The 20,035-nt window shown below is 35.2% G+C and overlaps 1 long non-coding RNA gene across 1 annotated transcript; it reads right to left on the reverse strand.

Moving 5' to 3' along the window:
* Positions 1–2,362: 2,362 nt before the first annotated feature.
* Positions 2,363–16,988, reverse strand: LOC107078001 (uncharacterized). Its single transcript, XR_001478978.2, has 3 exons — positions 16,656–16,988; positions 8,387–8,455; positions 2,363–5,299 (listed from the first exon to the last, which is right to left on the reverse strand). It is a non-coding gene; the product is annotated as an uncharacterized lncRNA (long non-coding RNA).
* Between the last annotated feature and the right edge of the window lie 3,047 nt (positions 16,989–20,035).

Raw genomic sequence — 20,035 nt, forward strand, 5'->3', positions numbered from 1 at the left:
ATCCAAATCCGGCTTTAAACTTCTCCACAACAGTATTACGGACCTGCCTGGTGTGTTCCTTGGTCTTCATGATGCTCTCTGCGCTTTCAACAGAACCTTGAGACTATCACAGAGCAGGTGCATTTATACAGAGACTTGATTACACACAGGTGGATTCTATTTATCACCATCAGTCATTTAGGACAACATTGGATCATTCAGAGATCCTCGCTGAACTTCTGGAGTGAGTTTGCTGCACTGAAAGTAAAGGGGCCGAATAATTTTGCACGCCCCACTTTTCATTTTTTTATTAGTTAAAAAAGTTTCAAAAATCCAATAGATTTCGTTCCACTTCACAATTGTGTCCCACTTGTTGGTGATTCTTCACATAAAATAAAAAATTTATATCTTTATGTTTGAAGCCTGAAATGTGGCAAAAGGTTGAAAAGTTCAAGGGGGCCGAATACTTTCGCAAGGCACTGTATAACTGTGCCCAACTACAATCCTTGAAAAGACCCCTGAAATGGAGTGCAGGGGAATTTAAACTTGTGAGGATGTTAAAAGTACAAAACTAAAACTTACACACAATACCAAAGAGGAGTAACACTTGGGTCCTTTATAAGGGGATCTAGTAAGCAGGTAATAAATAAAAGGGTAAAAAGAAGATAATAGATCAAATTCATAAAGCATGTATTAAAATTATATTAAAATCCTCTATATACTTTTTAAGATGGTGCCCTTTGACCTGTTTCTTCAAACACTGCAGGGCAGCAGAAAAACCAGAGGAATAAATCTGCAATAGGGACCCACCTGCTCTTCCGCTCCAGTGCTGTTCAATTCTGTGTCGAGGTCAGTCAGGAAGACTCCCTTCTTGCCCCCTAAGCCAACTGATCCTTTGAAAAGGTATATCCTAATTTTATGGTGCCAAATAATATTTTTTCATTGTAAGACAGCTTAAGTATCACATGGACCACATTTTGAAACAAGTCGTGGGAAAAGAATAACAACTTTGTTAGAAGTTAAAGGTCTGAACTATCTTCAGTCACAAATTATTCCATAATTACTATCACTCCTACACACATGTAATTTAAACAGTAGTCACTGTGTAGTGCAGCATATTGTGGGTATTAGTGCAATGCACCTGTTGGGATCTCTGTTTCATGCATGTTATGCATCACATATAAAAATGTACATTTGCAGCAACAACATTGATATAATTCTGTGAAACTTGTGAGAAACTTAAGACCGTTTGCATTTAAGCATACTAGAATATTCATATCTGGAAGGCAAAAAAAAGGCACGCATTTATAGGAGCATATAGCATTTGAGTAAAAAAATAATGCAGGAGCTTTTACTTGAGGGGTTCAGTGGGAAAAACAGATATTCCGGTTACTTTCTATGAATAACAGGTCAAAAGAAGGTGCTCAAATTCTGCCACCCTAAGCACGAGGATGACCATTTTATGCTCCGGCTGCGGCCGATAAGCCTGAAGTTATGGTAAAGTGCTGCTTCTGAGCCCTCGGCAGGATTTGTGACAGAGAAATCACATCAGCCTATGCTGATTAACAATTCCATTCCACCCAGAGATTTATATAAAAAACTATCTTACATTTCGCTTTTTAATAGGAATGATCGCTATCTCAAATTGAGTCCCTGCAAACTTTAATAAAGGCCCAAGGTTGAGTGGCATTTTGCATGCTGATTTAGCCCCGATTGCCTGCTTTTGATGAGTGCGAAGCTGGTATGTAAAGCTGCGCTCCTAGCAGTTTAGAGACTGGCAGTTAAAATGCGGATAAGAATAAAAAAACTTCCATCTGGAATCTTGGGATTTTTAATGTGATTGACTGCTGAATAAATAAATGGAATACAATCAAAACCACAGACTTTCTCTGGAGGTGAAAAATCATAAACCAGACTCTTTTTATGCTCTTTTCATGACATTTCTAAAATAGTATTAGTGTACAGTATTCATCTTACACACAAGGACCATGGGCAGAAAAAAAGTGGTTTATCAAAAAGCAAATGCAATGAAATACATTTAAATTGTTAGAAACATTTTTTAAAGAAATCTATATTGGCATTACACAAGTATTTTTAGAACTGTTACACTTAATGGGATAAGCAGCTTTAGTTGGAACAGAATTGGCTAATCACAAGTAGTTTAAAATACAGATTTCAAAGGGCAATTTTTCATTGTATAGAAAACAAAAATATTTAAAATATATGATATATTTGTATATAATAAAAAGGAGTATTAAAATGACTACATTTCAACATAGTAACAAGAAATCTAAATCACTATCAACACTCTTTCAAAAAGATGTCTTTATTTTTTTGGTATCACATTGTATAATAAAGTGATACATCTTGAAATTATGCGTATCGTTTAATGCTCTTACAGGTAAATGTTGTTTGATTTCCAATATTTCCCAGACGTATTCAAGATCACTAAGGGTTGTTGTTCTTTCACGTTAGCAATCAGGGTTTTTTATTCTTGATTGATTGAACTTGAGTCTTTTTGTGTAAATGAAATCCTCCCTGTAAATATGTGGTGTGTTACACAGTTCTTAGAGGGTAAATCCAAGCCTCAAGCAAGCGTGCCATATGTTTACCCTCATCCTTAAACAGCCCACTTTATCAATAGGCAGGGTAGGACTGTGATCTAAAGCATCACCCATGGCTCTTGAGAGATGCATTCCAGGCCAGCAGCTTCTTTATGGAAGTAAATGGTGGTCATATCTCACGCCTCATGTGGAATGTGGCTTGCATGATGAAACAGCTTCACAATTCAGCCTAGTAGGATACTGGAATTAATTATCTCACAAAACAGCTGAGGACGGGCTTCTGAATCACACAGTTAAGGCATGCTGCCAAACCTAATGTTGGGTAACCAAACACTGCCTTCTGTTCTGTTGTACCTGGACGATGGATAAATAGCGGATAGTGTTCTCTTCCATCAGTCCACACTGTAAACTATAAAAAACATCTGTTTAAAAAACTCTCTGGATATTGCTGGAGGCATAATTACCACTTCAAAGAGAAGAAATCTCACATTAAGCATTTCTACTGTACATTGTTCGGATGTCTTAATTTAGTTGCCAAGTGTTATAGTTAGTAATTCTAATGCATTCATTATGCTTTCTTACTATAACAAAAATGTGATGTTTTTCACTTGGTGGCATTTTTGTTATTACATTATACTGTAGCTTTCAGAGTCAAGACTTACTTTGACTCTTATTTAAACCCCTGAAAAGAAATTAAGTATAGATAAAATGATAAAATGACAGAAACCTCCCAACGTTTCAAAGCGTAACTATTTCTGTTATATCTGACATTCAAGTTGAAATTCCACCTCCTTTCTTTAATGGTGCAAATATCATTTTCAGTAGCAGAATTAAAGAAGTGAAAGTATTTGTAGTTAAGGAAATTCACATAAATTAACCAAAATACATTTACATTTTTATACCAATAAACGTTCAAGGTTCCAAGTTTAATTTGGAAGATAGAAAGTTTTCTCTAGATGCAGTAGGTATTATGGTTGTTGTATAAATTTCCTGTATCCAGCTATCCAGTTATGAAAGGACTACTTGTCATACTCATGTACATGAGCACTAAGGTCTTTAGGCAAAAGCAAAAGCGTGGGATAAATGCCTTTTGAAGCCTCACTGTTAAAACTTGCAAATATGCTCAAAGGGATGTTTTTTTTCTAGATGCCATTCTCTGCACGTCGCACACAGAGTTCTGCAAAGCCTGAGAATAGCCAGGAGTAGCTCTGGGACATTCAGAGTGCAATAGCTAACATAACTTCCTTAAGTGGCGAGTGGAGTCAGGCCTATTTTCTTTCGCTGAACCCTAGAGTCTGTGTGAAAGAAAGTCTATCTTGCATAAAAATAATGCTAGAGAAAGTCTGTGAGTGAGACCACTCTGTATTAACAAAGAAATATGCACTGAGCAAATATAAACTGACGCCTCTGACACCCCAGTATCATTTGTCAAAGTAAATGGCACATTGTACAGAGTACATTTTCCCTGAGTAGACTGGACTCCTGAATGTTCCTTGACAACACTCCTATAGGCCTTGATAAGATGCTATCAGCAGGCCCTCTAAGCACTTGAGAGCCACTTTAGGAGATCACTAGGGCAATTACCATGAAAAGTAAAAGATACTGCCTATATTGATGGGAGATTAATACTGACCACAATGCAATTGATTTTTTCCTGCAATCTTATTTTCTGATCGTAACAGTGTTTTGTGGCCTGTTTGTGAACATTCACTTTTCTCAATAAAATGAGCCTGGAGTTGCTATCTAACATTTCAGAAGAGGATCCTTAAATGAGACCAAGCCCTCTTTTATCAGTAGATGTTATTTAATTATTACAGGACATCTTAGCCATTAGTTGGATGTTTTAAATAAAGCAGTTGGTTTAAAGGACCCTCTTATCTGTAACATTATTAGTATAGAAGGATAATAAAACTGAACAGATGGTAACAGATACAGCGCTATGTTTCTGAAAAACTCTAATGACCCCTGGTTTTATTAAAAAACAAGAAACATTGCATGCTGCATACAGTAAGCTGAATCAATAAGTACTGAGACTCACAGAAAACTACAATTGATGGTTCCTGTGATGCACAAATTAAACTTCAAGACTTGTTTAAATATACAGATATTAAATATAGTAGCTGACTAAAAATAAACAGACAATTAGGTTCTTGATAGTCTTTCTTATCGGTGAAAGTAATACAGCATACTGTACATCTGATATTTCAAGGTTTAATCAACATTTTCTGGCTTCAGATACCCTTCATAAAACTAGTTTAACCTGATTATTACAACACCATCTTTATACAGTTGTCATTGGAACAGTTTTTTTAATTAAACTTAAAATGTATTTTTTTTTTAGTTTTATTTAATTTTTTAAAAGAATAACAAAGAGGGCATCTCAATAATGATGAACTATGAGGCATATTGAATAATCTGTTCACTTTCTACTCTGATATGGAAAATAATATATAATTATGTGCAATGAATAAATGTATGTGTAGCTAATATGGTGCATAATTATATAAATAGTGAATACATTGGCTTAAGGAGATGTACCTCAAGAATCTGTATTAGGAGTACTACTCTACTAAACAGTTATACAGTTATATAGTTATACATTAAGTTATACAGTAAGAATACTATATATCCTGTTGTAGTTATCAAAATAATCAATAATTATTATAAACAATCCAAAATGGAGGATTTCCAATCCCAGTGGAAGCCGCAAAAGATGCACCTGACAGATGATGTTTAGTGTAGACAACTTCAGGGTGCTGCTGGTAGAAAAACATAAACAAAATATATATACATAAACTCTAGTATATAATATGGAAATCACTTAGCCTGAAGAAGCTTATGAAAATACATTTTCATCTTCTAGACAATGTGGGAAATTAATAGAAAAGCAAACAGAATATGAGACTATATACAGCAGTAAACTGAAAGGCAAAAAGATTTAAATCTTTTTAATCCTGAAAATAAAAGACTAACTACTATATTTCAGTACAGTATTAACAAACTTCAAAGCTACCAGAAAATTCAGCCCAATGGACTTCACCAGAATCAGCAGTGGAACATAAGCATGGCACTATTAGAAAAAGCACTAGAAAAGAAACTAGGTATTTTTTGCAGAAATGATTGTAAGAATACTGGAATGGACTGTTAAGACACATTATTTAAGATGATACCTTAGCTTCTTTCAAGAAATGTCTGAATGAGATCCTTTTATCAAACAACTTTAATAACCAAAGGAACCATATGGTTAAAATGTTCCCCTCTTATTTGTAAACATTGTTACAAAGGTATATATCTCTGTATAACAAAATACCCTGTTCAATTGATGTGATTTCATTAAAATAAAAATGCCCAGTGCTCAGTATTTGATATTTGAGTAAACATTTCCCAAATTAGTTGATTAAGAATCTACATATGTCTATGTTTGAGCAATGCAGATCTTATTTGTTTTCTGGCATAATAGATGTCTGGAGAATGAGGTATCCTTCCTTAGACATCAATAGACTAGTCCAGAAAAAATAGCAAACTGACTTTGTGAGGGACAGGCCACATCCAGAGAGGCATAAGTTCATCGCACAGCCCATAACCAGTCTCACATCCATCTTAACCATTGGTGTAATTGTTTTCAGACTGCAGTGCCTACAGCGCAAGAAATTCCAGGAAGAAATAGCTTGTACTTCCGCAAAATGACAGCTGCTTGCTGTCGGCATGAAAATGATCTCCATCCTTGAAGTCCATTCAGTAGAAATATACTGATGGCTGAGACAAAATCACCTTTTCCTGTGGTCCAGAGCACATACAGTACAAGGTATTTACAGAATAATCGGTGGAGTGTTTTATCCATGAATTAATATGTATTTTAACCTTGATAGACTGACATAAGACTTCATTGATGGAGACCTTATACTGAGTGTTATACTGTTCATTGCGTTGCTCAAGCCAGCTGGTGAGGCAGTGGAAGTATGATGATGCGTGGAGGAATCTCTTTTAACTCAAAAATATCAATCTCCCATTCCTGCTTCATTTATTATCTATGCTAACAGCTATCTTGGATAAAATAGATAATAGTTTAATACAATTGTTACGTCCCAGTGTGTGGTCTGTGTGTGGTTTTTTTATGTTCCACACTGCTGACCCTTGATTGTTCTCCCTCCCCCATTGGCCCACCATCACACCACTGTTTCGGTATGATGTCATCATCAATCAGCCTCTCAGCCAATCAGACTACATTTTATTCAGTATATAACATGGAGGTTTTTGGGAAGGAGAGGCCTTTTGTTTGACTTCGGTCCTACTCGGTTTTGGTTATCACTTTGCTTCTGGTTATTAATTTGGCTTTGTTGGTTTGTTTTGCTTTGTGTGTGTGTATTTTTGTATAGCTTCGGCTTTGTTGTTTTGTTGGTTTCTCTTGGTTTCTTTGTACTTTTGTTTGTTTGTGTGTTAATCCTTGTTTTGCCATTACCTTGCCCTAACGTGTACCATGTTCCTGTTGATTACTCTTGTTTTCCCTTATTTGTATTCCTGGTTCACTTGTGTTTTTGTGTGAACTTGTGAATAAGGTTAGTTTAGGTTGTTGGGTACATTCTACACACTTAGTTAATTTTGTGTTAGTAACACTAGTTTAGCACGGGTGAGTGCCGTTTGTCTTGTATGGTTTTGGGTAGTCAGTGGAGGTTAGCTAGGGTGTTGAAGACGCCGAAGACCCTGTGTTTCGGGTTTTCTTTTGTAGTCAGCTTAGCTTTCCCTTACCTTCCTAGCCAGCTCCATTTTGTTTGTTATTTTCTTTTCTTTGGCACCACTCTAGTTCCTTACCCTTGTTATCAAGCTTCCTAGTCCCTCACCAGAACCCACCTGTTTCCTAAAGAATTATACTAAATGTTACACCCCTTAACCCCTAGACACTTAGGGTTGTAACAATAATAATAACAATAAATAATGTCTCTAAATTTTGCAAAAGAGAAAAACTCCAGTTGTGCTACTAGTCAAACAGTTTAGGTATCTTGATTTTGAGGGTTGTTGCTGATTGCCCACTACCAGACAGACCTGAACATTTGGACACATTTTCTTGTCTTTTTGGTTGAACTCCTATATATTAGTTTATAATTTTTCACAGCAGAAAGGCTGTCTCTTCCTATAGACTTCAAGATTTAAATTATGCTTGTGCTATACTTAGACATTGTCATTTGCATTTTGTCCTCATAATGACCCAGTTAATTAATACAAGGCAATTGATGGAAATGTCCTGGAAACCATAGTATTATCACTTTCATATTTTTCAAAATCTTGAATCATGGGTCTTTATAAATATTTTCTTTTGTCAGCTTCACTTAGGACAGATTAAGTTCTACACATATAACAGATAAGAGAAAGCCTTGTTACTTTAACATTAACCTGATCTCAACAGTTCCCAGAATCTAAGAATAACTGGACCTGTTCACTCAGGACAGGGAGGCCTTAAAGGAAAAATGAGATTGTTGATGCAAGTGGTGTTGGTGGACTATCAAATTCATTGACTTCCAAAGTCAATGCCCCATTAAGGTGATCAGGAACACTGTCCTGTAAGAGGTGCTTCCCTTCTCATGAGATGTTCATCTTGGAGGAGAATTGTTAAACCCAGTGTCCTGGTTAAGTTCCACTTTGGGTAAGTACAGACACTCCTTTATTTCCATTGTTGGAGCAATTGCTTCTTATCTAACTGAATTGCTGCATAGTGCGACTGTTGGTGCATAATTGTTGCCAACCATTACCAAGGTAAGTGCTACACTTTAGTAGTTGGTGTAGTAGGTCCCTTCCTATATATAAATGACATTAATAAAAAGCACTATAAATTGAAAGAATAATTTTACCAAATAAAAACTTGGATCTCGGCCTCTTGTAGTAGCAGGAATACATTCGGTTGGCTGGTTTCACTGCAGCTGAAAAAAAAACAAACATTAGTACTGTTTTGAAGGCCTGTACATTTTTGGACTTAATGTAATGTCATTTACAGTAAATGGATCTTTCTACCATTTGGATCCACAATGCTGAGGTGGTCAAACGATTGTAGTACAGCAATCAACACTGTAAAATCCTCTATTATAGTCTAGGTTGAATACAAAGGTGTCGTTTGGTTAGATTATTTTCTTCTAATTTTTTATGAAGTAAAGTAATAAAACCCATTCACAAAAAACAAGCAAAACCATTGTTTTCATTTTGATAATGTCATGTTTAAAACTTTCACAAATTTCTTTTGATATTTTGTTTGATATCTATGTTTAACATATTTGATTAAATTCATTGGAGAAGTTCAATTTGTTTTTTGCATCTTTATATACACTATATATAAAAGGATTCTAGTAAATTAAACAAGCAGTGATTGCTTTTAGAATCTGTGCTGACTTGCGCCATTGTTTTGTCTTTATTCTTTGTTTAATTCTCACTATCACATCCTTAACTTTACTATTTTCAGAAGTAAAACTAATTGAAATATAGAATCCCGGTTAGGGTTTTTTACCCTTTAAATGACCAGGTCATTGCATTTTTACAATGGGTAGTTCCACTCCCTATTGAGAGTTGAAATATCCCAGCCATGTATAACATTTCTCCTTCCCTTTAGTTAGTTTTAAGCCACACTTAGCCCCTTCAGAACATCAGTGTCAGGTATACTAAAATGACCCAATACTGATGAGGAAACCCTTTGCCCTACTAAGACATTACTCTGAAAGAGAGATTCGTATAGCAACTGTTATGGAATGGTGTTTTAGACACGTTAAAACAGGATAAGCCACTATTGAAGTAAAGAAGTTCCTTTGCTTCTTTATCAACAGAATGCTTTAATTACTTTTTTTTCCTCAATGATCATTTGATTTACTCAAGGATACCATCTACTACTAAATAGAGAAAGCATCAAAGAGCTTACATTCTGCTTCCTCTTGAACTCTAAAGCAGACCTAACTAAAACAGTATCCTATACTCTTTTCTTATAATGTGTGCATCACATAAGGACAGTTGACACTTGGCTGAATAGCCTGTGAGACAATGGGATTTTTCACATATTCATATTGTTGAATTTGCTCATTAACCCAACCCAGACAGAAACCACATGTCTACTATTAGTCTAAATGTGTCCTGCATTAACAGGGAAGCATAAAATTGTACAATGTACTACTAAGATATTATTTAGACTTTGTGTCTCCATTTTGGTCTCCACATTACAAAAACTGCATTGTTACTCTGACAAAGACCCAAAATAAAGACCAACCATTCGGGAACCTCATTCAAGTATTCAAAATCAAAAGCATTGACAAAGTTAACCCTATGGCTTTTTCTCAAAATGAGCAGCAAAACTGGATGCAAGTTAAAACTGACAACAGAAGACACTTCTTTACACAGACAAACGTATTAATAGTTTTAATACCCTGCCTTCTTTCAAGGCACGCCTAGATGAGATGAGATACATCAATTCACATCAATGAGTAATCCACATCAATGTGAATAACACAACCAAATGAGCTGGTTGATACTGTATGTATGGCTTTCCCTCCACTCAAACACCTAAGCTTTTCTCATAAGTAGCTTTTCCAAGTTCAATGTTTTCCATTTTGTATCTAAAGACAGGGTACCATTCCATACACTCTGCATCAGTCCATACGTTCAAAGAACTTGGACAAAATAGTTAACTGAGATCTACTATTTCTAAAACCTCGTTGACTCTTCTGTAGGGTCTTATTTCCAAATAGGGGTAGTACCCCTGTTTTGAATGATTGTTGGAATAATTTTGTATTTATTTATTTTATCGGTCTTTTGTCTCCTTAAGTGCAATTGGTAGAAAGACATCAAGCCCTAGGGATTTTTTAATCTGGTTAGAATCTGGAACACTTATTCTTCTACTATGTAAAAGCTATTAAATAAATAACCTTGTCCTTCCTCAGCCAGAGCTTGCTGTTGATATCTTCCTTTCTAAACACCTTTCTGAAATATTCTTTGAATACATCAGTGTAACGAACAGTTCTTTCCGGACCCTATGCGGACGACACAATCCGACGAAGTGGGGGAACACTGGGGAAACGTCATGCAGGAAAACGGGGCTGAAGACAGGGGGGCGTGTCCAAGGTGCGCTGGTGCACGGGGGAGGTGTGGCCGAGGCGAACAATCCAAGAGTAATCCTTAGGGAATATCCAAAAACACACGAGTAAGTCCAAAACCAGAAGATCCATCAGAACAAGATAAAAACCACGAAGACCGGGTCGGAACCGGCGGACAGGGACAAGGAACAGGGGTTAAAACCTTAACGGGAACAGGGGCTTCCTGGTCCCGGACTCGCACGATATGGAAATCAGATGCAGAGCCCGGAAGAGCGTCAGCGCCTGGCTTTTAAGGTGGGCAGGGAATAGGGAGCAGGTGCATGGAATAAAGTCTTGAGTGATAGGGCTGGAGCACCCTTAAGGAGGGGGAACTAATATCGTGACAATCAGGTTCTGTATTGTCACTTGCTGTACAAAATACAAAAATACAATATGAAATACAATTTATTTTAATATTCTTACTCATTTTTTGGCCTTTGGTCTTTCTTTTAACAGCATTATTTTCCTATTTTTAATACTTTAGTAAAGTGCTTTGTTTCTCCTTATTTTTTCTTTATTGATGTATTAAACTATTTGGGCTACTGTTTTCTAAATTTTCATTCACTTACACTTGTGATAAGTGTTCTGTGTTTCAAGCAAAACACTTGTGATAAGTGTTCTGTGTTTCAAGCAATCTTTCAATTCAAAGATTGTCATCAATCACCACTGAATCTCCTTCTCTTAGAATCTGTCTTGGTTTCCAAAAAAATATACATTTTCAGGTCCCTGTATATTTTCGAAGTATAGATAAGATAAGATCACTTTATTGTCAATATACAATTTCTTGTATTAGGCCAATAAATTGTATTTCTTGTCTCTTGCTCTCCATGATACCACGGACAGGGAGGGAAGCCTGGGGTCAGAGCGTAGGCGCCCCTGGAGCAGTTGGGGCTAAGGGCCTTGCTCAGGGGCCAACGGAGTAGGATTCCTCTGATGGCTGCTGGGATACGAACTGGCAGAGGCACAGGCGCAGATCCTTAGCCACAGAGCCACCACACCAACCCTTCAGAGCATACCATACATAGTCACAAATCCCCTAAATATTCAAATGTGTTTTCCTCACTCTGTCTTATTTGAACACAATATGTCAATACAGTCATTCCCTTTTGTTCCCTAGGTGAATGACAAACTGAGTAAGAAAGCATTTAGTAAGGAATATCTACTATTTCTGTTTCTGCAGCTGACATTCATTTGGATTTTCCCATTCTGTGTAAGGATAGTTGAAGTTGTTAATTTTATTATACAGCGTCGAAATATATCTGGGTTTCCTTTTCTGTAGCATTTTCCTAACATTATGCATTTCAAATGTAAGTCTGAACTACTGTATATAGTGTCTGAGATCATCAATTCCTCTAGGCTAAGCTCACAAGTCCGACTATTCTTTTTGATGTTTAGTGCTACACCTCCCCCTCTTCAATTTTTCCTCTCTCCAAAATGCATTGTATCCCCTAATGTTGTATTCATCACTATTGCACTATTGTTAGCTGCATTTCTGTGATTCATTTTACATCATAATCACCTGCTAATGCGATAGCTTCTATTGTATTTTGTTTCCAAGTTCCTAGCATTGAAGTGTTAACACTTGGTTCTTTGCTTTTGTTTTTCTTCTCAATCCTTTTTTTTTACTTTACACCCTGTGCACTTTTTGTTTAGAACGTCTTTGTTTTCTTCCCCCCTTCCATTCTAATTTAAGTGTTTTTTTATTTCACTTCACAAAGATAGCTGTTTCCCATTTCATTTAGATGCAACTGTTCATACCTGTACAAATGATCTTTATCACAGGAAACTTTTCCTTCTTCCCATGTCCTCAACCATATGCTGTTCCAATAAATTTAACGGGAGCTGCAATACTATTTTTAGATTTAAGGGTTAGAAAGAATCAGCATATAAATGCATTTCAAACCACAATAAAAGTAAAATGTACACAGTAAAAACCTCCAATTTATATCACAAAATAGATTAAAGTTCAAGGTATGCAAAGTGCCATATTGTGTGATTCAGAATGAGGCAACATGTCATGTGTGATGTGTTACAGCTTTATTATATTGTAAATAAATAAGCTTGTGAATACATATCTTCTATTCCAATAGGAATATATCATTTGATTCCAAGATGGTTTTGCTGGCAAATGCTACTTAGTCTGGATCATTTTGGAATGTTTCTGTGGTGAAATGTCTGCTGCACAACCTGTTCTTATTTGGTCGTACATCAGATTACATTAGTAATGAGCAGGAAGGGCATATTGTAACTCTTGGGAACTCAAATCAGAGTTTGCAACAACACACCACTTTACGGTAATTTCACAAAGTTTGCCTAATTTTACTAATTAGAAATTTGTAAATTCTTTGTATAATGTCAATGAATTTATTTTGTTCAATGAATTTATAAAAGTGGGCCTGCAGTTCCACTTTAGGACCTGAAGTTGATCTTTTTGGCATGGTGCATTTAATATCTATGATAAATATTTTCCAAGGTATTCAATGTGTTTTGAACAATTTGTTGCAGATGGAATGTGTGCTATTCATGTGAATATCATTTGTCCCAACATGGACAACAGCAACTGGTTTGTCACATGCATTTGCTTGGAACCTGTCAACTCTATGGACAATGTTAACCACCTCAGCTCCAGGGAAATAGCCTATTGTATTGTAATCCTGAGAATAGTTTCCAACATCCACTACTTTTCTCCTTTTTTCAGGAATGTCTACATTTGAATTTGAGACCATATTAAATATGAGAGTGATGGCCTTTCAGGACCTGCAATGGGAGCTACTGGGTTTCCAAGTTGATTCCAGATCCTGGAATGGAGAAAATATGTATGGTGATGTGAAGTTATGTGGTAATGTTAGAATGGGCTGCTGAAATTCATTTACTTTTACCATCTGGGACCAGATTTTCTCTCATTTTTGTTTTCTGTGTTGTCTCTCTGAACTTTCATGATGAACTCATTCCTGAGCATTGGATCTTCAGTCTCTTGCAGCCCTTTAAGTTTCTTCAGTTCCTTCTCCAATGCATTCATTTTTTCAAGGAGGTACTGGATTTTTTGGCAATTTCCATAAATGTTGAATAGATCCAGAATGCTTTACATGTTGCATAAGCAGAAAATCACAGGCTTAAAAATCATTTTTAGCTAGAAAGTGCACACTGCTTAGGTCCTGATGAAGTTTTCTTTTTTGATGAAAAGAAACAGCTTCTCTGCTTCTCCAGAGCTGTTTAAATGTAATGCCTTGCTGTCTGCAAATGACACCTTATCAATATTGCTTATGACACTTTGGCCTGCAAACGTGGTCTCAGTCATCACACTGTCTTTTTTATACACACAGACTATACATCATAAAACCTTAAGATACGATTTCATTTTTGTTCTTTTTTAAAAAATGGTAAATTTCTGACTACAACCACTGTTATCTGGCATATAATGTAAATACATTCACAAGGCTTGTAAATTCTCCCTGTAGGTAGCCGTCAAATTCTTATTAATTACCTAGTTAATATGATGCGATGTATTTCGGTTTTCAGGCCTTTTATAAATCACTGCATGTAGCTGGTCTTAAGGGGTGAAATCCCAAATTGTGGTGATGTAATTAGGGAACCACAGGGATTAAAATCACTGCTCTAATTTATATCAATAGTCTTAATGAAGGCATAGTAAATAAACTAGTATATTTTCATACAAATATACAAGAATTAGCAACACTGTAGAAGTTACCCTCAAAGGAAATTGAAAAAGATGTAGATAAAAAATTAAGACTGGGCAAACATCTGGCAGATGACACAAACATGTGCAGAGTGTTACAAATAGCAAAAATAAGCTACAAATATAAAATGGGAAACGCAGATCTTAAGTAATAGAAGTGAAAACAACTTTGTTTGACAAAGTGTTCATGTTAACACGTGTTTCTAGACATCATGTGCAAACAATATAAAATGCAACCAAAACACAGAAAAATAAAAGATAAAAGTAGAGGATTTTAATCAAGGGATGATGTTAAAATTCTGTAGTAATATATTTCAACAGTACAGTTTTTGCAAAAAAAATCTAATATACAGTACACCAATATGACACATCAATAGATATATTTTATATAGTACATTTTAGTGAAATGTGTGAAGTCTTTTGTTTTATAAAATGTAAAAATTGTTTTGATGTGTTGATAGTGTTGATAGATTATTCCATATTAATTTGTAAATTGGTATTCAAGACACTTTAATCTGCAATTCACGTTTTCATATCAGAAATGTTGTCAGGTCTCCATGGGCTACCAATATCTTCTACTACATTCTAAACTCCTGTTTTTAAATATGCTAACTTTATCCCTCTCCTTTTTTCCCCTTCTTACTGTAAAGAGCCTTTATAATCTTTTATTAATGATGCTATATGAAATAAAAATAGTATTATTTAATATTATTTCAAATCAATTTATTGAAGTTCAGGTAATTTATAAGCTGTGCTTATTTAGCAGTGATAAATAAATCACACTTAACATAACCCTCCCACTATTTATCTGCTAAATTGAAGTGGCATTTATTTTAAAACACTATTAGGAATTATAACACTTAACAGCTACATAATGTGTAAGCATATTAAGCATTTTATGAAGTTTGTGTTGTAATGTGTGGCGCCTTGAAACACAGTTGCTATTCTTCCTCCTCTTTTCTTGTTATTGTAACTTACCTTGTTTCTGTTTGAGGATATATGCACCAGATTTGTTCCTTAATTTTCTGATAATCTGGTTCAAAACGTGTTTTTGCTGTCTGAAGGACTGAGACAGTGATTGGCCAGGCTTGATCTCACCTTCTACTTACTGATTTAAGGATGGAGAAGTTTTTTCTTGCACATACTGTACTGTATATTTGCAAAGATGGAAGCCATCTGAAGGGCAAGGTGACAAATTGCTGGGTATGCTGATAGGCTTTTTCTTAGGACTGTGCCAGGCATTGTTCATGATATAATACCTTTGCCACTGCACTTTCCTCCAAGTCAATGAGCTCTAACTACAAATCTGTCCGAGCTCTTTCCATGTTGCATTTTTTAAAGGATCTTGACAAATGGCACCCGAAATTCAAGAAGCATTATCTGAATTCCTTCTACAAGCTTTCCATGATTTGAAAGCACTTTCTTTAAGAGTGGAGAGTACAAAACAATTATTTTGTCTTCCTGGACCTCTTTTGCTTAGGAATGTGTGATACACTGATCCTTCAGTTACTTTTACTTTAGTTTGATTTTTTTTTCTGGTAAATAGATATGAACACTTTTTGTCATGGCAGCTATACCAAAGTGAGTTTGTTGAGAATAACGGTGATGCTGCCAACTCACTTAGTTATTCAGTTGTCTTTGGCTGAGGTAAGCCTTACCCCTTTTAATTAATATGTTTAGTAGTTTGTTTCTTCATAACAAAGTAACACTTCAGAGTTGCATCTCTGCTTAGTCATCGAAGAGCTGTACAGGAAGCAACATCTACAAGTTCATTTTCAGATTGCTGAAAAGCATTTTAAATGGCAATGATTTAGGCTTAAAAATTTAACACTGCACATTTGGCTTCATCCTTCATGTTGACTTCCATCTTCAGGAAGTGAGCAACAAAATCTTCCTGGTGCATAATGTAGTGAAATAATGTCTGCACCTCTTGTTTTTCCTGCTATCATGGATGGTGAGCCACCCATCGTGACAGTTTTGTGTTCCTTCCAGTTCAGTGCACGACACACATTATTCAAGATATTAATTCCTCTAGTTATGTTTCAGGACTCTACTTCATAAGAGATTTTAAATTCTGTCACTCCTCAAATGAATATGAGGATTTGAGCAGTATTACTGATGTCACTAGTCTCTAGTGGAAACTACCCCAAGTTTTCCTGCACTATTTTTCAGTTATTTCTGATGAAAGTTATCTATGTCTTCTACTCCCTATGGAATTCATTTTTGACAATCCAATTTCATTAAATGCAGCCTTATTTTTACGAGAATACTATATAAACTGCCTACTATATCACATGCAGAATTTAATAAACTCACCATCATCAAATGATTTGTTCTTCTTCAAAAGCTGTAACCAGAAAGCTTTAATTCCTCCAAAAACCTTCTTGAAAACACCCTGCTGAGCAGTTTCAGCTTCTGCTTTTGCTGATCACCAACAAATGTATTGCAAGAGCTATGACTTGTCCCATAAAGAAGCTTCACATTGTAGCCTTTCATCACAGCCGTCATATGTTTGCAAGTCAGGCGCAATACTTTTTCATCTTTATGGACATTGTTTCCTCATATTTATTCTTCTTATCTCGGATACAACAGTTTGTATTTGCAGCTTTCATGTTTCACCACAATGGCACAAATGAAATTCACAATTGTTTTGCATTGCTTCATACAAAAATCGAAACTGCTATTATGCCTGCACCCTTAAATCACAGCAAACTGTGCATGCTGTGTGTGCATTTCTTCGATATTAAAGCAACAGTAGCACCACAATGGGCACTTCACTTTTAAGCCTTAAACTGACTTCTAATTATGCATATTTTTCCCAAGAGAACATAGAGAACATTTAGAAATGTTTGCAGGACCACAAACATATCACATTACTTAACATATTCACATGAAATGCATTAATTTCCTAAAGACTGCCATCGCAGGCTGCATTTGGCCTATGGGAAGCATTTTAGGATGCCTAGAATTGACTCTTACAACCCTCAAATGCTGTTGAATGTTTTTGGTTTCAAGCATATATGTCTGTGGAAAAATTCACTTCTAAACTGACATTTGTCAGGAACCACAATTACTCGATCAAAGAATAAAGTCCCAGAAAATATTGATATTGAAACTAGGTAAAACCTTTTATGTTGCTCAGCATCGTTGGGCGCTTAAACGATGAGGTAGCATGTAGAGAAGATTTCTTACAGACTTGTTATTGATTCAAAAGAAAAAATCATTAACAAATGTCTTAAGATTAATAAAAAGGGAATGTATTTTAATTGCAAGGTACAAATTTATGTATAGTGTTTCAATAAGATATAAATAAAATTGATTTTTATGTAAAAGAAGTAGAATCTATAACTTATTTGCTTCAAATATATTAATTTCTTAATTAAATGCTACTACTACTGGGAAGGCCGTTATATTTCAATTGAAGTATTTTACTTAAGGCTCTGAATAATTTGTACAATATATTTCTACACTTTGTGAGAAGGCCAAAAAACTATGAAAAGCTTAAAATTGATAATTTTTCATTCCAGTGCTAATGAACATTCAGTAGTATAAAGTCTGTTTATTTGCTGTTTGTTTTATTTAGTGTTCCATCAAAAATTCTTCTAGCATGTTTAAAGATTGTTTGTTTGTTGTGGATTAACAAATCTCGACCAACCAAGTTACAGTGTACAATTTAAAATGATACAAGTGTTTCACAGTTAAGTTCTCCTTTTTTAACCGCCCTGAAAATCTTACAGCACTTCTTTGTTGATATAATGTCAACCAATGAAAGATTCATCGGAATTACAGGGAATAATTCCAAAGTATACAATCCTTTCATTTCGTTTTGTTCTCTCATGGAATACAATAACACATTAAAAACACACTCTGATTATTTAATTCTAAAGGTACCAGTGACTTTATAAGTGGTTCGTTGATGTTTAGAATTCAAGGAATTACTTTTTAATGCAAAAAACAATATAATGTTTCTGATTGTTTCAGCTACAAAATCTACAGTAACTACATTTCAGATATATATTCATTGAATTCATCAAGGTACAACCTATGGTTCACTCTCTCACTGAAGTGTTGCAATCTGAAACTTTAAGCATGTGCAACAAAAGCGGTTGTTTATCATTTTTTATAAACTAAACACAGAAGAATACAACAAGGATGGTATAAACGAAGCTTTGCACAAAAAATAATACTTTCAAATTCTGGAGGATTCAGATAGGAACCTGAAGGATTCCTCTATAGAAAGTAGGTGTCAAGTGTGGCTCTTTCCTAAATATTACTCTGCATGTAAAAATGTGGATTATGTTTTAAATAATAATCTCATATTTCAGATTTTCTTTGACAATGTTCTCATTTCACTGTAGTCTCCCAAAAAAGACCACATATATTAGAAGAATTGTAAACTGAAAACAATTGCTGGTTTAATGTATTTAGGGTTTTGTATGTGAATATTTTTATCAGTGTCTGAGAAATTGTACACCCTCAGAAAAAGAAGGCATGGGGACATTCCCACAGTTTAAATGACCTTAAATAACTTTTTCACTTCAAACACAATGGAAGGTTCTTTTAAATCTAAAGTGCCAAACAATATTTGTTTTGCTACTATTTTCATCCCGTGAGACGTTTTATCTGAGCGGAGTTTGGAATAGTAAATAAAAATTGAAAGGAAATCAAAAGGAAGTTCCCAAAAGTCTAGGAATACAAACATATTCCTACGTTCCTATACTCCTATTCATATGTTTGCATGTGTATTTTATGTTTGTAATTAGTTATCTTGTTTTCTACATCTATACAAAATAAACAGCATGGCAAAGGTACTGGTATTAGATTAGCTGTGAACAGCACAATGAAGCCCACAGTATTGATGATCTGTTGCCCCCAGGACAACCGCTTAGGGTTTTCAGTTCCTTCTCAAAAACGTTTTTCAAAATGTTTTGGATTAGACAAGTAATCAATGTAGTTTAGTGCATGTTTCCTTAAAAATTAAGAAACTCTATATTTGAGACCCATTAAAACTGTTAATGCTATTATAGTCATGCTAATGTTAATGCTATTATAATGCTAGAACTAGATAAACTAGTTATCTGAATGAGAGATACACACTACTAGCTATCAATGTGTCCACAAGTTTACATTGGAGGTAATCTGTTAAGGCATGATCACACCTCAAAGATATTTTTTCATGGTAACGTGAAGTATGTCATTGATAGTGGTTGTAGGCAGTATAGCCTAACACAAGTCAAAAAAGAAGAAAAAACATTTCCGGATATATAGATTTTCCCTTCAGGGAAATAAAGAAATGAAGCAATTCAATACACTGGCTGCCTGTTTCATTTCAGAGCATGACAAATAAGGTTTTTCACTATTGTGAAGTCACCTTGTAAATGCATGGGAATGAAGTGGGAGCATCTGTAGGTCTTAGACAGACATGTCCCTAAATGATTGTAATGTGCAAACCAAGTTAATTTATTTCTTCAAGAACACGAACAAGTTCAAGAACAAAGGGCAACAAAAGCTCTTTATTTGAAAATAATACTAGTCAACAGAACCGCATATAATACACAAATATGCTATGTCCACATAAAATAAAATGAATAGTTTGAATTATTTTGTTTTGCCTGATTCATTTTTAGACTCATGAGGTATAACTACTCAATCTTACAGCAATCATGATTTACCGTGGGTAACTTTTCTTCCTGAGA

Source organism: Lepisosteus oculatus, chromosome 7 (genome assembly GCF_040954835.1).
Source record: "Lepisosteus oculatus isolate fLepOcu1 chromosome 7, fLepOcu1.hap2, whole genome shotgun sequence".
Classification (NCBI taxonomy): domain Eukaryota; kingdom Metazoa; phylum Chordata; class Actinopteri; order Semionotiformes; family Lepisosteidae; genus Lepisosteus; species Lepisosteus oculatus.